The 26,224-nt window shown below is 34.4% G+C and overlaps 1 long non-coding RNA gene across 1 annotated transcript; it reads right to left on the bottom strand.

The window, feature by feature from the left end:
• Window positions 1-1,201: 1,201 nt before the first annotated feature.
• On the bottom strand, window positions 1,202-24,462 carry LOC138712059 (uncharacterized). The gene is made up of 4 exons (XR_011335615.1): window positions 24,383-24,462; window positions 11,145-11,225; window positions 9,190-9,220; window positions 1,202-1,353 (listed from the first exon to the last, which is right to left on the bottom strand). It is a non-coding gene; the product is annotated as an uncharacterized lncRNA (long non-coding RNA).
• Between the last annotated feature and the right edge of the window lie 1,762 nt (window positions 24,463-26,224).

The following is a 26,224-nucleotide window of genomic DNA, read 5'->3' as shown; positions in this document are numbered from 1 at the left end:
GAGGGCTAAACAAGGAGAATAAAGGAAGTCAAAGATTATAAGAGTAAGGCAATGACAACAAGGGAAATACAAGTGGAAATATGGAAATAGTAGGAGCCTAAGAAGGAGGCAATGAAAACAAGAGCAACATAAGGACAAAAAGAAGAATAAAAGAGTAAAAGAAGACGAGAACAAGAAAATGGCAAAGGATAACAAGTTGAAAACAAGAACAGCTTAGGGAAAACAATAACAAGTGTAATACAAAGATAACAAGAGAAATACGAGGGGAATAAGGGGAATGCAAGGAGAAAAGGAGAAATACAAGAAAAGAAAAGGACACAAAGATAAAGAAGAGGACATAAGGAAAAGACCGGGTTTAGAAGAATAGGTAGAAGAATGTAGTGAAAAGAAGAGGAACAAAAGAACAAGGGGTAGGTAATGAGACCAAGAAAAATACAAGGAGAAGAAAGAGAATACAAGAAGAGGGCGAAGGGAAAGAAAACAATGGGAATAAAATGAGAACAACGGAATAGAGAACGACAAAAAGGGAAATATAAGGACCAAGAGGAGAAAAGGAAAAGGGGGAGACAAGGCGAAGAAGAGAATGCAGGGAGATGGAAGCTGATCCAAGTACTAGAACAAGGGGAATGCAAGGCAATAAGGGGTAATAAAAGGAGAAAAGGGGGAATATGAGGAAATCATGGGTACTGAAGGAGAAATATTGGAATACCGACAAGGAGACCGAGGGAAATACAACGACTACAAGAGGAATGGAAAAAGAACAAGGGAAAACTGAGTAAAGAAGTGAATACGAGCATAATATTATTATGAGGAGAACAAGTAGACAAAATGGAGAACATGAGAGGGAGTTATATTTAAGTGGAGGCAAATTACTAAGTCACTCTCCATACCTAGTTAGGAGAAAAACGTAAGACTTAGTTCACGTAAGAACCAGCCAGGTAATCAGCCCAAATATAATTGTTTCCCGGACACGAATCCCGTTCTGTACAAGCTATACTCCACCTGTGACTGATTAAAGAACTACCTATTCGTTAAATGCCGAATAGAAGAGCATGAAATAGTAGTACTGAAGGAAATAAATTAAAATATAGTGCGATACTTTTCAATAAAATAGAACAGAATGATATTCCATGTCCCTGAATTCTTGTGAGCTGACATATTTGTGAAGAGGCGATGTATAGGGTGATAGAAGAATGTCATATGAATGTATATAATTATTTATTTATTACGAGCTCTTAGCTTTGACATTAGTTTGCTCTTAGCCGGTACATTGGCAGCTATAACCATAGCATATTCCACTCTCATACCATTTACTCCTGCATTTATCCCTGCACGCTGGTTGAGTGCACTGACCTGTAACAGAGATCATCATCAAATAATTCTATATAGATTAGAGCACTTGGTTTCATCAGCTTTCAGATTTAGCCACTACGTTCAAAGTTAGTTTTTAACTTCAGACATGTCGCTATTTTAAAATCTATCTCTCGGTGTCTGGAAGCTGATATGATGTTCTATCTGAAGAAATCCTTTGTAAAAGTGTTTGCTAAAGAATTTTAAAGAAAAATATTATGTCGCTAGAATTATTTTTTCGATATTTCTAACTCAATACAAACCTTGAACGTCTCTGGTAACGTAAAAATGTGATTCTTGGTATGTCGACATTTTATTCATTTGTGAACATATATTTTACGTAAACTGTAGGACGGACATTACATTATACAGAATGAACCGTAAGTGATGTCAATAATCCTGTTGGGTGATTTTTTTAGTAAAGAGCAATAAAAAAGTGGAAACCATCTTACTATATTTTGAATAGTTTTCCAGAAGAAAGCGTATTTTGAAATACATTATTAGCAGTTTTTCCAAGTAATATTTAATTTGGCTTAACAAATTTTAAATTAACAGCTGGTTTATTTTTAACGTTTTGTTAAGATGTTTTCCATTTTTTCAACTTAATTTTGTTTAAAATAACTAACACTTATCTTTAACTGTCGTTAATACTATTCTAACTACTCAACAGGAGTTGGTAATGATTTTGCATATATAAGACAACTTCTTATTGGTTGATATTATTATTATTTAAATTCTGTACTGCAGAGTAAGTCATGAAACATTTGTAAAATCATAACCTGCTACAGTAGCCATGATTCATACAGTACAGAGAGTTGATAATTGAAAGTTGCATTGACTGCTGTTGAATAATAATAATTATTATTATAAGTATGGTTATATTTTATAATGCTAAATATGAATTTCTGTTTAGAAAAATCTCAGAATTATGACCACCAGGTGACAATAATTACACGAATGTGTGTGTAGTCAACTGTACACAAAACCCCGAGGAGAATTTCGTATCATATAAAATTCTCTAATTCACGTCCATGTATAAATTAAATATGTAATTTCGTCCTCATGAAGCAATTGCTGCTGAAACATTTTATTATTTACTCACTGCGTTTTTTGAAGTACTATTGACATCGGCTATAGTTGAAAAGCCAGTAACATAGAATCTAGAGTTAATAGTAGCTGGTGAATTGGAACAAGTGGCCTATTTCTGTTTGTAGGATATTCAAATCTGACTTGAATTTCTTGCCACGTTGAGATCGCACATTTTCTCAATTTTAAATGGATAATATATCAGCATCGAAATAAGCGTCACTATGATAATCAGTTGACTTATAAAGATTATCTTCCCGATATTAATATTCCAAAATATCTTTTAAATTATATATTACCAGTCTTATGGCCGGTTTCACAAAGCTTCCTTAAAATTTTAATGGTTCATTAATTTATTTACTGGTTCATTAAATCATTTTTATATCTCACCAAGCATCTTTAGCCTAACGAACCAGTAAAACTATCATTAAATTTAGTGATAGAAATGTCTGTCTTTTCATTTTTAATTATTCCTTAGTTGCAATAGGGTAAACTAGAGTCTGTTGGACAGTCGGGCATGTTGAACACTCCGTACTTTAACGTGTTACCACGCCACTTGTGGGCACCACATTCAGCTAGAAGTCAATGACGGAAGTAGCCACGAGTGGGTCTACTTCCGTCATTGATTTCTAGCAGAATGTGGTGCCCACAAGTGGCGTGGTAACACGTTAAAGTACGGAGTGTCCAACATGCCCGACTGTCCAACAGACTCTAGTTTACCCTATAAAATGGCGGAACGTTTCGACGCAGAATTGTTATATCTGGAACTGCTCGAAAATTAAGAGTCAAATGGAGATAATGTTAACCATTTAAAAACCGATCATTTTGAAAATTTGAATGACACAAAAATTCACAAAAGATACCACGTCACGAAGATCGTGGTACCGGTACTAAAAATTTTAGAAGAAACTGATCATAGGTTAGAATATCATAAAAACGGCTGAGACAAAGCTGAAACTAGTCAACTAGGCAACATACAACTGAGTTTTATTTTAAGACATGAAAGTGATTATTATACTTACATACCGGTACCTAAGAAATGTTAGTAAATTAACATAATGTGCATTCAAACATAACATAACTTAATTGGAATATTAAGTTTAATTTATTAGAATTATAATATAGCTAGCGATAAGATATGTTTATACTGGCTTTAAAACAGACGCGAAAGAGCTGGATTCTTGGAATTTATAATCGTTTTCTTTCCGATGGAAATTTAATTTTCCAGCAGGATAATCACCCCGCGCACACCGCCATAAACTTTCAAAGACGGTTCACGGAAAAGCATGAAAAAGAGGAGGATTGAAAAAAATACCGAGACATCCCACCTCAAAATCCAGATCAGTTCTGGAATCAAGTTCTGGCTACCTGAGAAGATTTCACTAAGGACCATAACTATTTCCGCGATCTGGTGGACTCAATGCCCCGAAAATGCCAGGCAGTGATAGACGCCGGTGACATGTGGACAATGTATTAATCCACATGTGTATCTCTTTTATTTTTCTTTTATTTGTTTCTTTATCTTTCTTTTATTTCGGGAAGAAAATTGATCTCCCAAGAGTTTTTTAAATTCTTCTAGTGGAGCTAGAGTTGCGAAATAATTCGTTCCACTACACAAAATTAAAAAAAAAGAAATGTAACATTTATAAAAATTAGTTACGCTAATAAAAAAAAGTTATCGCCGAGAATCGAAGACGGGCCGCAGGAATGGCAAGCCAACTCGCTGCTGACTGCTCTATCGGAAAGCCATGATATATGAAGAAGTAATTAGGAGAGGGAGAGACCGATTTATTAGCGAAGTGATATCTCCATATTTTTATTACATGTATTCGCGGGGATGTTCTGGCGACTTCGTTAGAATTAGCTTCCCACACAGGTGTTTCGTCACTTGTCAGCATCGGACAGATTTACAGCCACCTTGTGCGGTATTGTATATAGAGACTCGCTGAAGCGTAAAAGCCAAAGTTGGACTAGACCCGTGGGAAAGTAATTGCAAGCTTGGGTTTTCCAAAGAACGGGGGTTCTCGAAATATCTACTAGCTAATTTGATGTCATGGGAAATCCAAAGTCTAAATTTAGAGATGACGTATTTCACGTCCAATGAGAAGAGATCTTGGTCCAGCTTATGAGGTCACTTTGGACCAATAGGGAATCGATTTTAGGCCGGTTAAGTGACGTAGTTGTTAGCCAATAGGATAGTTAGTTTTAGCGTAGGATAGGTTTTTATAAATAAGGGTGACGGGGAGCGGAGATGAGCACAACATCTCATCGTGTCGGCGGCCCTACATACAGGGCACAATCACTACTCCTTTTCGTGTCGACGGCCCTACATACAGGGCAGAATAACTACTTCGTTTCGTGTCGACAGGATAACTACTTTCTTCGTGTAGACGGCGCGACATCTTTTTTTCCGTGTCGGCGGCCCAACTTAATAGTCTTTCTTCCGGCGAAGACTCGATAGATAGAACTTTGTCATCGGCGAGACCACTCGTCAACGTTTAGGAGCTTCGATCATAGTGTACTGGGCAGAGTATTGAATTTATAGTATCGGTTAGGTCTTATTCAGAGTGGCCATAGAGTCGATACAGAAGTGCGACCAACGATTGAATTATAAGTCAGCCGGAAATACATACTCTAGGGTTTACCAAGTGAATACGACAATAAACTTATAGTTTTGGAGTTTACACTGCCTTTTATATAAGTAGCCGGCTTGGTATTATTCCCGACATCATCCTATACCACAACAGTACCTCGGCTACCCTGAGTGAATCTCACGCAACACCGAGACGCACCCACCCTCAAATGGCGCCCAACGTGGAGCCACAATAACGACCACCCCACCCTTATATAACCAGCGCGACGAGGCACATACTGCTACTCGGCTTGAAGTCTACGAAGACAGTACACATATAAACGTACTCGTGTAAATATTTTAACGTTCACTACTAGTTAATGTTTCATTTGGACTCATTTACTGAAGCTTGGTGAAACCGGCCCTTACTCTAAACATTCCTCAAAGAGAAACATAACATATTATTTTCACAACTTTTGTTTGAACAGCTGTGGTGTTATCCGCCATGTTTAACTGTTTGTTAAATGAGTTAACGGCCTGAAATCCTAAATTTAAAGTTAACAAACGGTTAAGAATCTGTTATGCCAAACTGATGTTGAACAAATGAAAAAAACTGTATTTAAGAAACTGTTGAAGTTTTAACAGTCGTTAAGTGTTCTAACAATACCTGGACAAACCGGCCAATAAACTATGAAATGGTGCAATGCTCTAACCAGTAGCGAGTGCACATCACGTCTTGCTCCTTTGAACAGTCACCATCCTTCAACGGAATTGTTCTGAATAGGATAATGGATGCTCATTGCCATTTAAAGTGACGGACATAATTGATGAGCTGGCAAAAATGTTTCAATTTCAGTAGCGCGGTTGATAGGTAACCTTGTTGATGGTTGTGCTTCAAATTCAACACTCCAACTTCGTTGAACCTCTACTTTTCTCCAATTTTCAATAACATTTCAGTATCCACTTACGTTCATCGAACGATAATTGCACCGCCATGTTTTTTTTTTATAAACAAATAAACATATTTCCACTGCCTAATGAATTATAAACCGCAAAAATCGTATTTCTATATCATTTCCTTGCTGTGAAATATTATTTCAAAGAATGTATACTTCAATTTTGGACGCTCTGTGGATATACATATCAGCCAGATCCTAAATTAGACGATTTTGAATATTATTTTAATGCTTTGTTCTTTATATTAATATTGAGTGTATTAATAAATTCTTCGATTATGAGTTGAATATATCACTAAGAAATATTTTTGCTATTTTTTACAATGAATTGTATTCATAAAATATAATTATCTTTGCATAAAGAGTTATTAATAAAAACAACTTCAAATGATAAAACAGAGCTAATGGCAGGTTTTTTCTTCAATATCAAATAAACGTGAATTCAAGATTTCAAGATTATATCCCAAAATTGTATAAGTTATGAGGAAAATGGATTTGGAAAATATATGTTACAGAAAATGAGAGACAATCTACCGAAGGTTAGAAGCTCTTACCGTTTTAAAACGGCCTAGTCAGTTGACTCAGTCTCACGTTTTAAGTCTTAACTCGGATAGTATTGCAGTTATTTAGACATTTTTCTACCATATTATTGAGGAAAGTGTATTAAAAAATGTGCTTCTCTATCTGTATTATGTATATGTCACCCCTTTATGCTAGGGCTCTGCTTTGTAAATTGACTACTTTGGTTAGTGTCAAAATGACAAGAAAATACGAGGCAAATGACAAGTAGAAGAGATTTTTTGTTTAAAGCTTGTGAAATGTCTATTTTTGAGAAGTTTACAAATTAAGATGGCGTATCATAGTATGTGTTTCTTCACGAAATAGATGAAAGGAGGTTATTTGTGGTGCACTTTTACCAGAAGTGAGAAAATATGAAATAACTAAGAAGGCGGGATTTTGAATTATTTTGTGGTGAAGTATTAATTCGATCAGTGTTTCGTTTAAATTCACCTCCAATTATAGGTAAATGCTGTTCCATTTCTACAGAAATTAAAAAGAATTACAAATTAAATTAATATTTTTTCTTCAAACTAGAAGAAACAAACCTATGTATATGCAGTTCTTTTAGGACTCTATATTAAAAATTTTCATTTGAAACATTTAACCGCAATATTTTGCTCTTCTTTCCTTCAAAAGTAACTTAGAAGATGATTGAAAGTTTGACCAAACGTCTCGATTGGGCAAAATCATCTAAAGTGTTCAGACTAGTCCCAGTAAAACTCAGTTTACTTATCTGTATGTTTAGGAAACGCGATCATCTGATATTGGAAAGTTGGAGCTTTTTTATTCTTTTCATTAGTAAAAACAATCGTTTTAAGGAATAGGACCCAGTGTCATCCGGTGATACTCCGACTACATATACAGAAATAATTTCTTAATCGAATATGCTAGGCCTATAAGAACTGCGTAAAAAATGTCAAGCGTGCTGGTATTTGGGCACATAAATCGGAGAATTCGATATGTTAATGCCTGTCATTAAGAGTTACATTACCGATTGTTCTATATGGTTGTGAAACTTGGATTCTCACTTCGAGAGAGGAAGAGAGGTTAAGGGTGTTTGAGAATGAGATGCTTAGGAAAAATTAGAGAGATGAAGTTACAGGAGAATGGAGAAAGTTACACAATGCAGAACTACACGCATTGTTTTCTTCACCTGATATAATTAGGAACATTAAATACAGAAGTTTGAGATGGGTAGGACATGTATTTTTTTTTTTTTTTTTTTTTTTTTTGTATTTAAGAGAATTTTTTATTTCTCGGTTCTATATTTATATTTTGTAATTGATTTTCCTATTATTTGCTAGTAATTCAATGTATGGACGAATCCAGAAATGCATATAGAGTGTTAGTTGGGAGACCGGAGCGAAAAAGGCTTTTGAATAGGCCGAGACATAGATGGAAGTATAATATAAAAATGGATTTGAGGGATATGGGATAAGATGATAGCGACTGTGTAACTTTCTCCATTCTCATGTAACTTCATCTCTCTTACCCCAGATATTCTCCTAAGCACCTTTCTCTCAAACACTCTTAACCTCGACTGTCCTCTCAAAATGAGAGTCAAGTTTCACAACCATACAGAACAGCCGATAATATAAATGTTTTATAATTTCTAACTTTGGTATTTTTAGAGAGTAGACTTGATGACAGAAGCTTCTCAAATGAATTGTAAGAGGCATTTTCCATATTTATTCTGCGTTTAATTTGCTATCGAGTGTCATTTATATGTGTTACTATTGCACCAAGGTATTTGAATTTATCCAACTATTCAAAGGATAAATATCCAATTTTTATATTTCCATTTCGTACAATATTCTGGTTACGAGATATAATCATAACTTTGACTTTTCGGGATTTACTTCCAAACCTATCTCTTTATTCCCTTCAAGTAAATTTCCCTTGTTATCCCTAATAGTGTATGGATTTTCTCCTAACATAGTTACGTCATCCCCATGAACAAGGAGCTGATGTAACCAGTTCAATTCCAAACCCTCTCTGTCATCCTGGATTTTCTGAAGGCATATTCTACTGCAAAGTTAAAAATTAAAGATGTTAGTGCATCTGCTTGCTTTAGGCCGCAGTGTAATGGAAAAGCGTCTGACAGAAACTGAGCTGTACGTGATTTTTCGTTGTTACACCAAACGGCCGCCACTATTGGAATTTGATTTTACTAAATTCAGATTTGCCAACCTACGTAATTTCACGTCAGAGACACATGTACAGTGTCACATAGCTACGTAACAAACCTAGCCTACATGTTATTTTTAATTGGTTATTTTACTACGCTTTTCTAACTGCTATGGATAGGCTATCTAACGTCTGAGCGAGAAGAAGATTACAATGCCGCGAAATGAGTCCAGTGTCCAGCGTCGAAATTTACTCGCATTTACTCTTATTGGGTTGAGGAACAACCCAGGGATAAATCACAACCAGGTAACTTGTCTCAATCAGGATTTAAATCCGGGCATGTTCGTTTCACGATCTGGCACACTAACCGTTACTACACAGCGGTGGATTTACATATTATTACGCAAGCTTAACGTATGAGAGAAAGCAGTGATGTATATTATTTAAAACAATCGGATAATATGTACCTGTGGATTTGAGATAATATAACAAGTCATTATAAGAACAATTTTATTCTTTATTTGGTATTTGACTCACCTTCAACAAGGCTGCGGTCAGCGGCAAATATCTGAAATTACAAATAGAAATAGGAAGACATTACAATAATTTAATCATAACATTTAAAGAAAACAAGTTATGTTGCGGTTCAACATTTGTTACCTCATAAATATTAATATTTAAAAGACTATATATACTGGTGTGGAATGTAACAGGACCACCACTAACGAATGATATACACATTGCACATACTTTATATGAAAATAAATATACGAATACCGGTATATGTACCAATATGCAAGATGAAACGCAAGTTGTGTCATTAATTCTGGTGAATGATTCCTCCTTTACAGAGCAAAACAAACAGTGAAATACCACTATGCTATGTTTTGAATGCTTTTCCAGAAAAACGTGCATTTTAAAATACAAGAGTTATGAGATCCTGCAACGTTTCAACCAACCGGGAGTACACATTAAGTTGTGTTGCTCTGAACAATCCTTTCACCTGTCATGTTGAGGTTCATTGCCACGTATATTTTTTTGAAATTCGTTACAAAAATACAGATAACATACCGCTTAATTTTTGTTTTCAAATTGTGTGAAAGAAGTTAGAATGAACAATGCTCTTTTCACGTTAAATAATATTTTGAAAAAATTATAATAAACTCTACAACATAATATTAATTCAATATTGGAGAACACGGACAATAAGACATGCTTATTTGAAACTAAATTAAAAACATTAAAATATATTCGTACACTCTCATTTTGATTGAATATTCTAGACATCGTAAACAATAGCTAAGTTTATTTCGAGTTATAAAAAATTTAAAAACTTTAAATCTCTAAATGAAGGAATGAAAATACGATATGCTTATTTTACGTTAAAGTAACGAATAAAATTAGAAATATTATATTTAGACTCTCGATTTAATTTAACTGAACATTCGGTGAACACAGCCAATAAGAGAAACTTATTTTACATTAAGAAATCTATTTAATTATTGAAAAATCTCCACTTGTCGTACTACGAGAAATTTCTTAAATTAATTGTAAATAGTTCCATTCTACTTTGAGTTTTAAAGTATAAACCGATAAACTTACGTACAAGAAATGAAATTTCTCGAGTTATCTTTGAAAGGGATTGACTTACGTTAACATTTCTCGATGTCTCTTGCATACGCGAACTGCATCTTTCCAAGCAATAACATTTACAACGTCGTCATATAGTATCATGTTTTAAAATTCCTTTGCAGAATGAAAAACTTACACTTGTTCGGATCAAATTTCTGGATATTTAAACGACAAAACTAAAATTATTTCAGTCATTTATTATCATAACACCCTGATCTTTTAAACTGACTAAGAATATTGGGAATTATTTCAATATTTTTCCCAAAGTAAGATATGAAATGGTTCATATAAAATAATTTTATCCATGACTGGTGTCTAAACTGGTCTTGAATTCAAAGTCCTAACAAAGTATACAATATATTTTTACAGTACTGAGTTAATAGTTTTTACTTCACTGTTGTGAATTAAAAACTTTTCCGTGACAACCAAATCATTAGCAAACATAGAATCCATACACTCATTTACTTAGAATTTCTTCACGAACACTAAATTACAAAGAAAAGGCGTACAATTTAAAATTAAATTTAGACTCTAGTCATGGATAAATTATTATCTAACACACGAGAGTAAAGATATTTTATGCGGTCGTGGAAATTGTTACTATTGACTTCGCCTCGGGCGCTAAACTTTCTAGTCGCGCATAGAATCTAATTTTACTCTCTTATTTTATAAACTAGTAATTTTCTCAGCAAGAAAACAAAAAAAGTAAAATTGTTTTAAACGTTTTTGTCAAAAACAGAGTTGTAGCACAGTTTTACATCCGTAGTGTAAAATATCTCCGAGGATAACACCTTGAAATTAATGACAACACTTACGCTTCACCAAGTGTACATATATATAGACGATAGTTTTATACATACCGCCATTACAATGAAGATGGCAAAGATGAAGACAAAGGAACGGTTCATGACCATTGTTGTCTAAGATATTTTCAGACGTACCTGAAAATGAAATTATTGGGAGTATAGTATAGAAAACATTAGAAACCTCTTGGACTGTGGAATGAGTTTTATGATGCAATTGAAAGCTTAATCGTTTGTAAGAACACAGAAAGATATTGCACTGCTTTGTCTCCAGAAAAATTAATCTTTTCACGGAACCGCATATTTTTCTCTAGAAATGACAGCTAGTGTTCTTTAAAGTCTTCTCATTTGGAAACAACATGCAACAAAAGCTATTAGTTCTGAAAATCTACAGGACTATTTCACTTTTATCTTGTATATGGTTATGTTTGAGACCACTATCAATATATTTTAAGCGTGTTTTCATCCAAAATAACACCAATCTTCGTCTAATAGTTCGTGTTATTTTGATTGTCAATTGAAAACTCGCTCAGTCCTTAGACCTGTATGTAAAAAAAAAAAAAACAGCCTAGTCCTTTAGTAAAAATGGGCATAACACGTTTTGGAATCACACTGTTCAATTGTAGATATAGGCATAGACCAAAATAGCAATAAAATCATCATAAAACTTTTACAAGAAGGAGAAGTTCATAAGGAAGTGCGGCACGGTTGTTCGGTTTCACTAATATTAAGTAATATCTACATGGTGGATATTGTCAATAAATTGTATTTCTATAGTGGTAGATACGAAAAATGGTGGCACTAACTTTGTTTATGGAGCTATGAAAGTTTAATACATAAATTCGCAAATAATAAAATCATATTTTCAAGCATATTCGATGTAGTCCCATACGCCATATGGGAAGTCGCGGGAATATGGGCACCTTAGTACTATTTCGGGTGCAATATCTATCGGTTTTTTCTAATAATTAATTTTACAGCTGGGATATGTTTCTTAACAATTTACCTATACAGGGTGTTTAAAAAATACGGGGCATAATTTCAGGTATGTATTTCCCACATGTAGACAATCAAAATAGTTCATTACAACATGTGTCCGGAAATGCTTTATTTCCGAGTTATGGCCTTCACAACATTGAAACTCACCGGAATGTTTTTCTTTCCGCAGGTCGTTGCCGTCAAAGGAGACATTAAGAGGGCACTCTGACAGTTCATTCCGAGGCGAAGGTTACATTCAGTGTTGTGTAGGCGTTAGACTTTGCGACATGTATTCAAATCAAGAGCTGGCAGAGATACACTTCATGTACGGCAATGCTGCGCTGGCTCGTCGTTTGTACCAGGAGAGGTACCCAAAGCGACAATGTCCAGATCGGAAGACAATTGTACCTCTCCATTACCGTCTGTGCGAGTATGGAAAATTTAACTCTCCTGGTTTGGGAAGGGGACGACCAAGGTCTACAACTCCAGGAGTACAGGAGGAGATTCTGGAGGCTGTGAACATGACTCTTTCTATCAGCACACGGAGGGTAGCGTTGCAAATCAATGTTCCTCGTACGACTGTCTGGAGACTGTTGAAAGAGCACGTATCAATTGTATCCTTATCATTTGCAACGTGTACAGGCCCTGTCACCAGCAGATTACCCTGCACGACTTAGGTTCTGTCAGTGGTTCTTGCAGCAGTGTGGTGTAAATCCGAACTTTCCTGCCTTAGTATTATTTACAGATGAAGCACAGTTCACACGAGATGGCATAACAAATTTCCACAATCAGCATGTATGGGCGTATGAAAACCCACGGGCAACTGTTCCATCTCATCACCAGGTGCGGTTCTCCCTCAACATGTGGGCCGGTATCATTGGTGATCGATTAGTTGGACCCCATGTACTTGTAAACAGACTTACGGGGCAGACGTACACAAACTTCCTGGAAAACACCATACCTCGTGTTTTAGAAGACACTCCACTGATCAATCGTCAACACATTCACTTCTTGCATGATGGCGCTTCTGCACACTTCAATCGTACGTCTCGCCGGTACTTGGATCGAAGGTTTCCTGATCGATGGATAGGTAGAGGTGGCCCAATTGTTTGGCTTCCATGCTCACCTGATCTGAATCGTCTCGATTTATACTTGTGGGGCCATTTAAAATCATTGGTTTATTCGTCTCCGGTGCCTGATTTGGAATCCCTTCGGAATCGAATTGTGGCATATTCTGAGGACATACGCAATACTCCTGGAGTTTGGGATCGTGTTCGCAGGTCAATGAGACATCGATGTGAGGTCTTTATTCAAGCAGGAGGTGGACATTTTGAACATCTTCAGTAATGAGAACGACCTGCGGAAAGAAAAACGTTCCGGTGAATTTCAATGTTGTGAAGGCCATAACTCGGAAATGAAGCATTTCCGAACACATGTTGTAATGAACTATTTTGATTGTCTACATGGGGGAAATACATACCTGAAATTATGCCCCGTATTTTGGAAACACCCTGTATTATATAAGAATCCTGACTGCTTATTCCTAAACGTATGCAAGAAAAACTGCAAAATGCAAGTTAATGTGTTTTTCTCATATTTTCCCGAGTGTGGGGGTAGAATGGGCATTAAGAATGTGAATCACAGTCAACTGAAAGAAGTAAAAAAACATTAAAATTCTTCAAAATATAACTGTATTATCTATATTATATATTGTATATGCAATTTGTGATGGTTAGTGCGTAAGGCCTTTGGCAGATGATGTGACTCTTTGGCAAAGAATGACGTTTGGAGATTCTAAGACATTTGAATCAGTGGAAGGAATTGTATGAATTGTAGGTTTGTCACCTGATGCTGCAGTGCCAATGTAAGCATAATCAGGAATGACACTCATATGCAGTGGAAAAGGGCCTGAAGCTCGGAAGGCATTTACAGCCAGACATACATTGACACATCGGATCCATGCTTCTTTGACACTGGAAGCAAACTCGACCTTCGTAAAAGTCTCCTATGTTGCCTGAAGAAAACTGTAGCACTACTGTTGTAAGCTCTCTTCAGAGGACCAAACAGACCCCTATCTGCTGATTGAAGTCAGGCTGTGGCGTGTGGAGGAAGAAAAAAACATGCATAATCCGTTTTCTGCTGCAAGGTTAAGACTGTTAGGATTACAACTATGTGAATCACGTCCATCTACTATCAAAATTGCAGGTGCATGCTCACTGATGTTGAAATAAACAGCGAAGTTCTTGATTATTAAGAAAAATATATGAGGTGTGATCATTAAATTTGAGATTGTGTCTGCTACGGGCGAAGAGATCACGCGATTGACACGTGTGCGCAGCAGTGACACTAGACGACCTTGAAGAGACATGACACAAAGTTTCGAAGCGCTATCTTCATTGAGGCCTGTGTTACACAAAGATTTGTTGGCACGTGCATCCGCGCATTTGCGAAATCACGATGGACTCGAAACTGGAGCAGAGAGCTAACGTCAAATTCTTTTGGAAATCAGCAACCGTAACCCATGGAATGTTGAAGCAAGCCTACGGGAACGAAGGAGTGAGTCAAGCCAGGTGTTTTGAATGACATTCGCGTTTCAGAAATGGCAGAACATCTCTGAAGGACAACGAGAGGCCAGGTCGACCACACACGTGCAACACTGCCGGTAATGTCTAAAAATTTTGACAAATTGCGCATAATGATCCTCACGTCCATATTGAATATGAACGACCACAACTCTGGACAAAAAGCAACGACGACACTGCGCCAGTTCACAGAGCTCACAGATCTCTCGCAACACTCCAGTTTTGCACCCGTAACAAGGCAGTCGTCGTTCCTCGCCCCTTATTCACCAGCTTTGGCCACCTGCGACTTCTTGTTTCCGACGATGAAATTCAAGCTAAAGGGTCACCGTTTTGGCATTGTGAAGGAGATCCAACGCGAATCGCAGAAGGTGCTTGACAGGCTTCAAGGCATTAAAAAATGGCAGACACTTTGGGATCGGTGTATAACTGCCCAAATGGACTACCTTGAAGAGGATGGCAGCAAAATTTAAATGAGATAATTTTATTTCCACTTATGGGACAGGACTCGGAATTTAATAATCACACCTTGTATCTTCGTTAATGTAGGCAGACTGCTTGTTGAAGTACACTTTACTCACAACAGGCAGCTGTTCTTTCAGTCACTATTGTCCTCATTTCTTTTATAATGATACTTGGAGGAAAGTAGTACCCTGCTGCATTGAAGCCGGCCACAAGAGTAATGGTTTCTCCCTTTTGTTTAGGGTAAATGCAATGCACGAATTTGTGTTCTTTGGGTGCAATAACATCTTTCGCTCATTTGTAGGCCTTTTTCATGAAGATTGAAGAGTCATTTTTATGAAGTGTTATGCTTGCCCATATTCTCCCGAACATTAGCGCCCATATTACCCCCACATGTAGAGTTTACTTTCAACAGTTGGCTCTACCGTAAACTATTCACAAAACAACGTCTGAAGCAAAGAACGGCAGTTCAAGATGTTTATTCTGTATGTATACTATTAGATTTTAACCATTTTCTAAAGTTCATGTGCAATCTCTTGCATATAACATATCTAAAATAAGTATTGTGAAATTTTAGTATACTTTGAAGTCAATACTCATGTTTAGATGGCTGTTTTAACAACAATACGAGACAATACTACACAGTGCGCTTCCCACAGCAACCATTACGATATTCTCACTTTATACTAACCGTTATTAGCGAAGAAACATAATTCGTTGCAAGAGTTTCGGCATGAAAACTTAATATTGCCCATATTCCCCACGTGCCCATATTCCCCCGAATTCCCCTATTGTTGGTTAAACTACAATCAACGGGGGTTTACTTCAGAGTAGTGCAATGGATCAAGGAATTTTTAACTTAAAGCACTCAGAGAATACGGGTGGGGGAGGAATTATCGACCCCAACATACATTTACTTCCGTAGTCCCAGGGGATTGACTCGGGGTTCCTTCTATTAAAAATTATCTGCCAATTAACATCTTGTCCAGGGTTCGTTCATTCGCGGATATATTGTATCGTACACAGGGAAATAAAAGATCATGAAAATACTACTCTTCTTCAGAATGACCTCAACAGAATAAATGATTAGACAATGGCCAACAAAATGAAAATACTTTCTATAAAGAGCAAAGCCGTCAGTTTTATAAGGCAAAGAAATAAAATAGTCGCATCGTATACGTTAGAAGGTGAAACAATTTCGGATGTTAACAAATGTAAATATCTACAAATAATTTTTAGCAGCGATCTCGGCTAGGGGGAACACGTTACTGATAGAGCGGAGAAACCATGGAGCGCGTTACACTTTGTGATGAGGGTGCTAAGAAAAGGCTCTGATAAATCCAAAGAAATTGCATATAAGGCACAATTTCGTCAAGTAATGGAATATAGTGATGCATGTTGGGATCCTTACTGATTTGGACATATTAAGACATTGGAAATAATTAAGAAAACGGGCTCTCAAACGTTGACATAATAACTCAATATTGAAATGAGACACACGCACAGAAAAACATGTATTCGATTATGCGCAATGTTCAAAACATACAGAGGTGAGCCTGCCTGGAGAGAAATTAAAAATAGTTCACAGCCACCAAATTACTCTTCAACGAACAACCGCTCACATAAATTGAGGGAAAGAACACAGAGGACGGACACTGGAAAGTTTTCTTTTCTCAAGCGTACAGCACTAGTAGGGACTGGAATGCTTAACCGCAGACTTACGAAAGGCTTTACCAATAACCAAAAATGTATTTAAAAATAAGCTTAAGGACTTTCCTAGTAGACGGTAGTATATTATGCACACTATTTAAAGGCTGTAGGCCTAATTGATGTTATGATATCTGAAGTGTTGCATCTGTGAAGAAGTGTGTAGTGTAAGTGAAGTATGAAGTGTGTTTGTGTGAGTGAAGTTTTGTAGTTTATAGTGGTAGTGCAAAGTATTTCAACAGTGAAATATTTTTGAAGTGTTAGTGTAATCAGGCTAGTGCTAGTGAAATATGTTGTAGTTCCAGTGCAATAAGTTGACAGCGAAATGAGTGTAGTGATGAAAGGTATTTGTGCATGTATGAAGATATCATGGTCGTGGGTTTTAGTTCGAAATTAGGGTTAAGATACAAATTAGATTTATTTCTATTGTTTTTATTATTAGTATTACTATTATTATTATTATAATTATTATTATTATTATTATTATTATTATTATATTACTAGTATTATTATTATTGCTATTAACGGTTATTATTAGTATTATTATTAAATGTAATTTATTATTAAATGTAATTTATTATTAATTGCCATTATTTGGGTGTAACTATTTACCACTGCCACCTGATATTTACCCATTTGCGGTGTAAATACATATATACACAAACGCACGCACACACACACTTACTTACTAACATACTTACTTACTTACTTACTTACTTACTTACTTACTTACTTACTTACTTACTTACTTTTAAGGAACCCGCAGGTTCATTACCGCCCTCAAATAAGCCCGTCATTGGTCCCTATCCTGAGCAAGATTAATCTATTCTCTATCATCATATCCCACCTCCTTCAAATCCATTTTAACATTAACTTCCCATCTACGTCTCGGCCGCCCTAAAGGTCTTTTTCCCTCCAGCCTCACAACTAACACTCTATTTGCATTTCTGGATTCGCCCATATGTGCTACATGCCCTGACCATCTCAAACGTCTGGATTTAATGTTCCTAATTATGTCAAGTGAAGAATACAATGCGTTCAGTACTGTGTTGTGTAACTTTCTCCATTCTCCTGGTAATTTCATCCCTCTTAGCCCCAAATATTTTCCTAAGCACCTTATTCTCAAACACCCTTAACCTATGTTCCTCTCTGAAAATGAGAGTCCAAGTTTCACAACCATAAAGAACAACCGGTAATATAACTGTTTTATAAATTCTAACTTTCAGACTTTTTGACAGCAGACTAGATGATAAAAGGTTCTGAACCGAACAATAACAGGCATTTCCCATATTTATTCTGTGTTAGTTTCCTCTCGAGTATCATCTATATTTGTTACTGTTGCTCCAAGATATTTGAACTTCTCCACCTCTTCAAAAGATAAATTTCCAATTTTTATATTTCCATTTCGTACAATAGTCTCGTCACGAGACATAATCATATACTTTGTCTTTTCGGGATTTACTTCCAAACCTATCTCTTTACTTGCTTCCAGTAAAATTGCCGTGTTTTCCCTAATCGTTTGAGGATTTTACGTACTCACACACTAACAGGTATTAGATAATTGAGATTGAGAATCTGAAATTGAACGAAATTATGGAACAATATTGTTTAATAATTTTATTATATAATTTAAAGTAACGGGGTGTTGAGAAAAAATAAAGAGAAGCTAAATATTTCTTAACCATTTATGAAATATGGTTTTATACGGAAACTGTGTTGTTAATCCCTGTCACTTAGCGGATAGAGGAGACGGCCTACAGATTTGGAGGATAGCTGTGAATATATTGAATAAGCAGTCGTAGAGAGACGATAAAGCGTGGTGCTCCAGCTTGGGTGTTGAACGAAAGGCTAATAACTTATCACCGTAAGAAAAACAGCTTGTTACGAAACCTCACAATAAAGCTCGGAATGCGACTGTTTCTCTGTTACGATCACAGAAAATGCCGAGACTTAGAGGAGAGGATAATATTAAAATAGATTTGAAGGAGGTGAAATATGATGATGGAGACTCGATTAATCTTGCTTAGGATAGGGACGGACGGCGGGCTTATTTGAGAGCGGCAATGAACCATCGGGTTCCTAAAAAGCTATAAGTGTGTAAGTAATTTTCATACGGAAATGAAAACTGATTCACACTCAAATTCCATATATTTTAACATATTTAAAATATTATTAACAATGTTTTCAAACTCAGCAACTTACGAAGTAGTAAAATAAGGAAATTATACAACACTTCAATACTGCCTGTACTACTATTTTCCTGAAAGTTGGACTATTAGACCCGAAAATGATATCCGCCGAGATGAAATTTATGCGAAGAAAATCATGTTACAGTTGGCCATATTTCAAAATAAACGACGGCATTTTGCAACAACTGATATCAGATCCCAATTATAATAATTACAATTCACAAATAATAAAAAAAAAAAACTGTCATGCTAATTGTAGCAATTCTTTGTAATATTACTTGCAATAATGGAAGTAAACGGTCATTTAGAACAACTTAATTTATACTGTGACAATAATGATTTAAAAACAGCTGTCTTTAACGATATCACCTCTTGCAACAATTACATTTGTAACTTGTTGCATGATTTCAAATTTATTCATTTAAACATACGTAGCATAAACAGAAATTTCCTGGAATTATGTGCATTATTACAAAACTTCACTCATGATTTTGACATTATCATTTTAATGGAAACTTGGTTATGTCACGATTTTGGCTCTGATATTAATGGATACAATAAATTGGTAAAAGTTAATAAATACAATAAATGCGATGGAATAGTAATATACTTTAAAAATAGCATTGATATTAGTGTAATAGAAGCTGAAATTGAGCACTCTAATTCACTTCATTTTAAGATTAAGCTTGAAAAGAGTGAAATTTTTTTCACCGCCATTTATAGATCCCCTAAAAACAATAAAAATGATTTCATAGACAATTTAAAGCAGTATTTATCCAATTTAGAAGGTTGTCGCAACCATATTATTGTTGGAGACATAAACATAGACATATTAGAAAATAGTATAGAATTAATTGGCAGTAAATATATGAATGTTCTCCACGAATATGGTTTTGTAAATTATTTAAATGCCATCACTAGGCCTTCAATAATTTATGGCACATGCATCGACCATATATTTCTAAAAACTCAAAATAATTATAGCTTCATACCTGGCGTTCTATCTAGTGCTATTACCGATCATTATATTGTTTTTAGTTTATTAAAAATGTCTAACAATGAATACAATTCCAGGCCGTCTGTTAGTCTCTCATCACGAAATATGCAACAAATTAATTATCCTGATTTGATTACAGATTTTCTAAAAGTAACCTGGGAATCGGTATATAATTGTAATGATGCCAATGCCTGTTTTCAAATTTTCTACAATTTAATCATAAAGTATATAGATAAACATACTATTATAAACAGTAATCAGAAAATTTCTAATAAATCCAAGAAAATAAAACCCTGGATCACGGCCGGCATTATTAATTCTATTCGTACAAGAGACAAACTTGCTTTAAAAGTTAAAAAGAATCCAAGTAACGTACAACTAAAAAATTACTACATAGCATATAGAAATATGTTAACTCTTATCATTCGAAAAACGAAAATTAAATATTATGAATCCAAATTTGATAGATACAAAAATGAACCTAAAAAATTCTGGCAAGTTATAAATGAAGCTACAGATGTAAATGTACAAAATAAACAGCCAATCAAGGAGTTAAAAAACGATAAGGGTGAAATATTAAATTGCAGAAAAGAGATTGCAAACGAATTTAATAATTATTTTTCAGAGATAGGACACAAAATTACTTCTAACATTAATAAGTCAAATTTTAACTCTTCTCTACAAAATGAGACACAAGATGAACATTTAGCTTCCTCCATGTTTCTTTTCCCTGTAACTGAAGATGAAATTATTATTTTGGTTAAGAAGTTAAAAAATAATGTTGCTCCTGGTATAGATGGAATTAAGAATAATACTTTCAAAATTATTATCAAATATATATTAAAACCCATGGTTCATATTTTTAACTTATGTTTTGTGCAAGGTATATTCCCAGATGTTTTGAAATGTGCCATAGTAATTCTAATATACAAATCTGGAGATAAAAATAATTTAAATAACTATAGACCTATATCTTTACTTCCAACATTTTCCAAATTGCTTGAAAAATGTTTAAAGAATAGATTAATAAATTATTTAGAAAAACATAAAATCCTCCCTAAAAATCAGTTTGGTTTCCGCAATAATATTTCTACTGATGATGCTCTTATTAATGTTACTGGAAAAATTATCAATGAACTAGATATCGGAAACAAATGTTTGGGTATTTTCTTGGATCTACGGAAAACTTTTGACACTATCAATCATAATTTACTTTTGGACAAACTACATACTATTGGAGTTAGAGGTATAGTTTTAAAATTATTCCAATCATATTTTAGTAACAGAAGGCAAATGAAGAAAATTGAAGATCAATTTAGTGAATAAAAATATATTGATATAGGTGTACCGCAAGGAAAAATTTTGGGACCTATTTTATTTCTAATATATGTTAATGATTTGCTAAATATAAATTTAGAAAAAATTAATGGATCTATATATTCATATGCGGATGATACAGTAGTTATTTTCAGTGGTTTTTCTTGGCAGGAAGTATATAGAAATGCTAATATAGGTGCTAACATTGTTAAAAAAATGGCTTAATTCCAACTTCCTTTCTTTAAATATATCTAAATCAACTTTAGTTCTTTTTTCGTTAACACCTGCCAGTGTTCAAAATTTAAAATTTAGCGATAAATATAGACTAATAATACACAGTGAAAATTGTTTAGATCCCAAAAGTTGTAAATGTCCACTTTTGAAAGAAGCCACGTATGTCAAATATCTGGGTATCATTATTGATCAGAACTTAAAATGGCCTCATCACATTACTTATCTTTGTAAGAGGCTTCGTAAAACAATTTATAAATTCGTTAATCTTCGATGCTACTTACCTATTAGAGTTCTACGAAATGTTTATTTGGTCATTATTCAGTCTATCATTCAATATGGTATAATTGTTTGGGGTGGAAGTACAAAAATTAATCTTAGTCCGTTAAATTTACTACAAAAACGAATAATTAAAATTTGTTTGAAGAAACGTTTCGATTATCCAACTAAATTAATTTATTCTGAATTTAATGTATTTAATATTGAACAAATTTATAAGTATACGCTGTTAAAATTTTATCATAAAAATCGTAATAAGTTTGTATTACAGACACACAATTATGACACAAGACGAAATATTAATTCAACATTAGTAGAACCTAAATGTCTCACATCTGCTGGTCTAAAGCATAGCATAAATTTTGGCCCTCGGTTGTACAATGCTTTAACTAAATTACACCCAGAACTTCTAACATGTAACCCACTAACATATAACAAGAAAATTAGAAACGTGTTAATATCTTCAATTTGATTAAATAAATTTATAGCCTATGTGTATGAATTAATCAACCTATATTATATTTGTATTCTATAATTATGAAATATATATTAGTCCTACTTTTCACTTGCGATATTATTCTTCTCTAATGTTAATATTATATTATATAATTCCATTGCCGCTGTAATTATACTTTAGTTCCTATTTTATTTTACTTATTTATTTATATTATTATTTTTTTTTATTTTAATATTATATCTGAACTGCGACCGAGCACGAGCGCTGCTCATTCGGTCTCAAATTTTGTTAATACTACTGTATCTTCTTTCTATATTTCTTGTATTATCTTAGTTGTATTTCTCATTGTTTTGTTTTGTAATTATATTTATTTATTCTGTATATTTTGTAATTATATTTCTTTATTCTGTATATTTGAATTTAAATAAATTAATTAAATACATTAAATAAATTAAATTAGGAAAATATAGTAACGTGAAAACGAATTAAATTAAACATTTAAACTGAATGTACCTCTGAAGTAAAATAAACATGTGATGGAATATACTCAATAATTTTAAAAAGAATAATGACAACCAATTAAGAAATCGACGGAAGAATTCGGGAAAGGTCGACAATAGTTTATGTACTTGAAGGGCTGTTGTTGATGATGATGAAGAAGATGTGGATTGTAATATTAGTGATGAAGAATTTTTATTGGGTTATTTTACGATGCTGTATCAACATCTAGGTTATTTAGCGTCTGAATGAAATTAAGGTGATAATGCCGGTGAAATGAGTCCGCGGTCCAACGCCGAAAATTACCCAGCATTTGCTCATATTGGGTTGAGGGAAAACCCCGGAAAAAACCTCAACCAGATAACTTGCCCCGACCAGGATTCGAACCCGGGCCACCCTGTTTCGCGGCCAGACGCGCTGACCGTTACTCCACAAGTGTGGACAGTGATGAAGAAGAAGAAGGAGAAGAAGGAAAAGAAGAAGAAGAAGATGAAGTAGAAGAAGAAGAAGAAGAAGAAGAAGAAGAAAGAACGCAAACTCTTCATTCGTCTGTTACCTGATAACTATGTTTTCCGAAACAATTTTAAAGAGCCAGTGAGAAATTTTATACTCCAGAACTTGCAATGACATAAGCTGAGTGTGACCACGAAAAATTTGGATCAAACTTTGATCTACAAAATCAGTCAATATAAGAAACAAATAGTGTACTTATGGAAATATGGTAAAAATCCTCATTAAACATTGTTAATTGAATACCCAAATCCTAGGACCAAAAACATATAGATTAATTTGTCAGCTATACTGTACAGAGTGGAAGTAATATTATGTACCAGTGCAGATTTTAGCAGTTTATTCCTTGGCTAGAGTACAAGAAAACATTCTAATACTTTACTAGTTCCAATGAATACTTCTATCATGAAAATAAATATTTTCACCTTAACATTAACGCTGTTTGACTCGATAAGTACTATCCGTAAAATCCTGATTTTTACTCTGAACATTAGAGAAAATGATTAGGATCCCTTTGCAGTTTTTAAATAAATTCAAAACAAAAATTTACACGTAGAACTATCGTCATTTCCTGCTATTAGGAAGTCTGTCGACTCTAATAAAGGACGGAATGCAGCTATTCAGACCGAGTGCGTGTGTGTGTTTTCTTAAGTAAGCCTGAAAGCCTGCTGCCAAATTACATATATTTTCTTTCTAATTTTGTAATTAACTATGCACTTATTTACAAAACGCCATTAAATATATTTGATTAATTTTAGTGTATTCTATAGTCCCCTTCAATCAGCACATTTATAACCCTTGCATTCTTCACAGCTGCAAATACAGAGCCTGTTAGCACCTTTGTTTCAAATTAATTTTTGTGGCAAAGGATTTACCGCATTACTCTATAAAATTTCAATATTTATAACTCGTTCAGTTACTAGATAAATTGGTTTAATATTCCAGTTCCTCTAAATACCAACAAAGAATTGTGTTATTTTCATATAAAAACAGGGTGATAATAGTAATAGTAATAATAATAATAATAATAATAATAATGTTAATAATAAATAAGACTAAATGAAGCTATGAAACATAAACCTACTTCATACCTTAGAACTGAATTATTCGAAGAATATTGTCGCGTTCATGACTAGTCAGTTCCTCAATGTCTTTATATACTGCACTAAGGAAAAATGACAATGGTGTTGATACACTATTTGTTAAGTCCAGAATTTTGTAAGTGTAGATTAAACTAAATCGTTAAAAAACATTCATGACCATAAATCACTCTAATTACCAACTGAGTTGAGTAATACATTCTTCTTACCTTATTAATATTTATCTTATAAGTTGGTTTTATCTCTAAGTTTTGCAATGATGTAAGTGCGTCATAATCTTGGAGTACACAAAGTTCCTGAAAATTAAGCCATATTTTCTCATTAGCAATAATATAGTTAATGATTGATTGACTTCTTCTTTCTGTTCAACTATATTTATGAATATTATTATGTAGGTGAAACGAATTAGTTATTCTTAGGCTGTTATATACTCAAAGTTCTCTTAAAAATCGTCAATTTGCGTTTATTGTACTTTTTCCTTGTGAACCGATAATACTTTTTATTTATGAATTGCTAATTCTGGCATTCAAATCTACCAGAATTTATTACATAGTCATTTTTCCAAGTTTTGCTCATTGCTTCTTGTAGTTGTTTGTACAAAGTTTCGGTTTCTTTTAATATTCCATCTGAAAGGATTCATTTCTGGATGCATTGATAATGGAATTTTGGAATATATAAGCCTAATTTAAACAGGCATTTTTCTTTTTATCCTACTTTTGACACTATCCTTTTCATTTTGTTCTTACCAAGGAGTCATTTTAATAATTATATTTATGACTTCTACATTTATAATTTTTTATTTGGTTATTAACAACGCTGTTTCAACAACGGGATTATGTGGCATCGATGGAAGTGGTGACAGAGAGATGGTGTTTGATGACAATTGGTGACATAGATTCATCATTCTTACAACGATTTCAAAAACCGTGCATTGATGGAAATAGTAAATTCTTCTTTCCAAGTGTTTGAGACTTTTGATGCGCATTTGTGAGTGAATCGGATAGTCCTGAAGTACTTTTCAAAATTTTCGAACTCATGTGTAAGTTTCGCTCAATAGGTTTCAAGGTCAGAGGAATGGTTAGTGAAAACAGAATGCAGAAATCTCTGTAGAGAGCAATAAAGAGCTTCAGAAGAAAAGAAGGGGTACTTGTGATTTCAGATTTGACTACCAATGAACTTTTAGATTCGAAATGGAATGACTACATTCGAGATAGAAAGTGTTACTTGCCGGTCCTCAAGAGAATCCTTGATATTACTGTTGTGAACGACTGGGTCTCTGTAAGAGAGTTCTTCCTAATGATCCACTCTCCTTGTTGACTTTCCGAAGAGACATTGCAGTTTCTTTCATCAATTCGAAACAACTATCTATCTCATCATGTACAATAATTCGAACATTTCAGGTGGAGCTGCGATCAAAGATGTGAGATACGATGCAAACCATCACTTCCTTAGCAAGAGAGATCTACAGAGATGATGTCAGTGGAAAGACTGTAAATCGAAGCTCCTCGTGTGAAATCAAACACTGCATCGTGCGATCAATGTTCTCTTGTATTTCAGCGAAATAAGTAAAATGAAGTCAGTAGCGCCACATTGCACATAAACATAGTATTGTTCTTGTGTAAGAGTCGTGCTCATCAGTTATATGTAATAATGTCTGTACCAAATTATGATAGTATATGTCATAAAAGTATCCCTAGAACCCACTGTCCTCAAATGAGAACGGGCCCATAAATGACTCCAATTTTTTTTTTTCGGCAATGTAAATGCATGCAAGTGATTTGTACGTATTCCACATCATTAATACAAAGTTTCGACTCGTAGTTTTAAGAAAAG

This window comes from Periplaneta americana, chromosome 13 (assembly GCF_040183065.1).
Source record: "Periplaneta americana isolate PAMFEO1 chromosome 13, P.americana_PAMFEO1_priV1, whole genome shotgun sequence".
In the NCBI taxonomy this organism is placed as follows: Eukaryota; Metazoa; Arthropoda; class Insecta; order Blattodea; family Blattidae; genus Periplaneta; species Periplaneta americana.
Note: the sequence above shows the minus strand (reverse complement) of the source record. Positions and strands in the feature narration are given on the sequence as shown.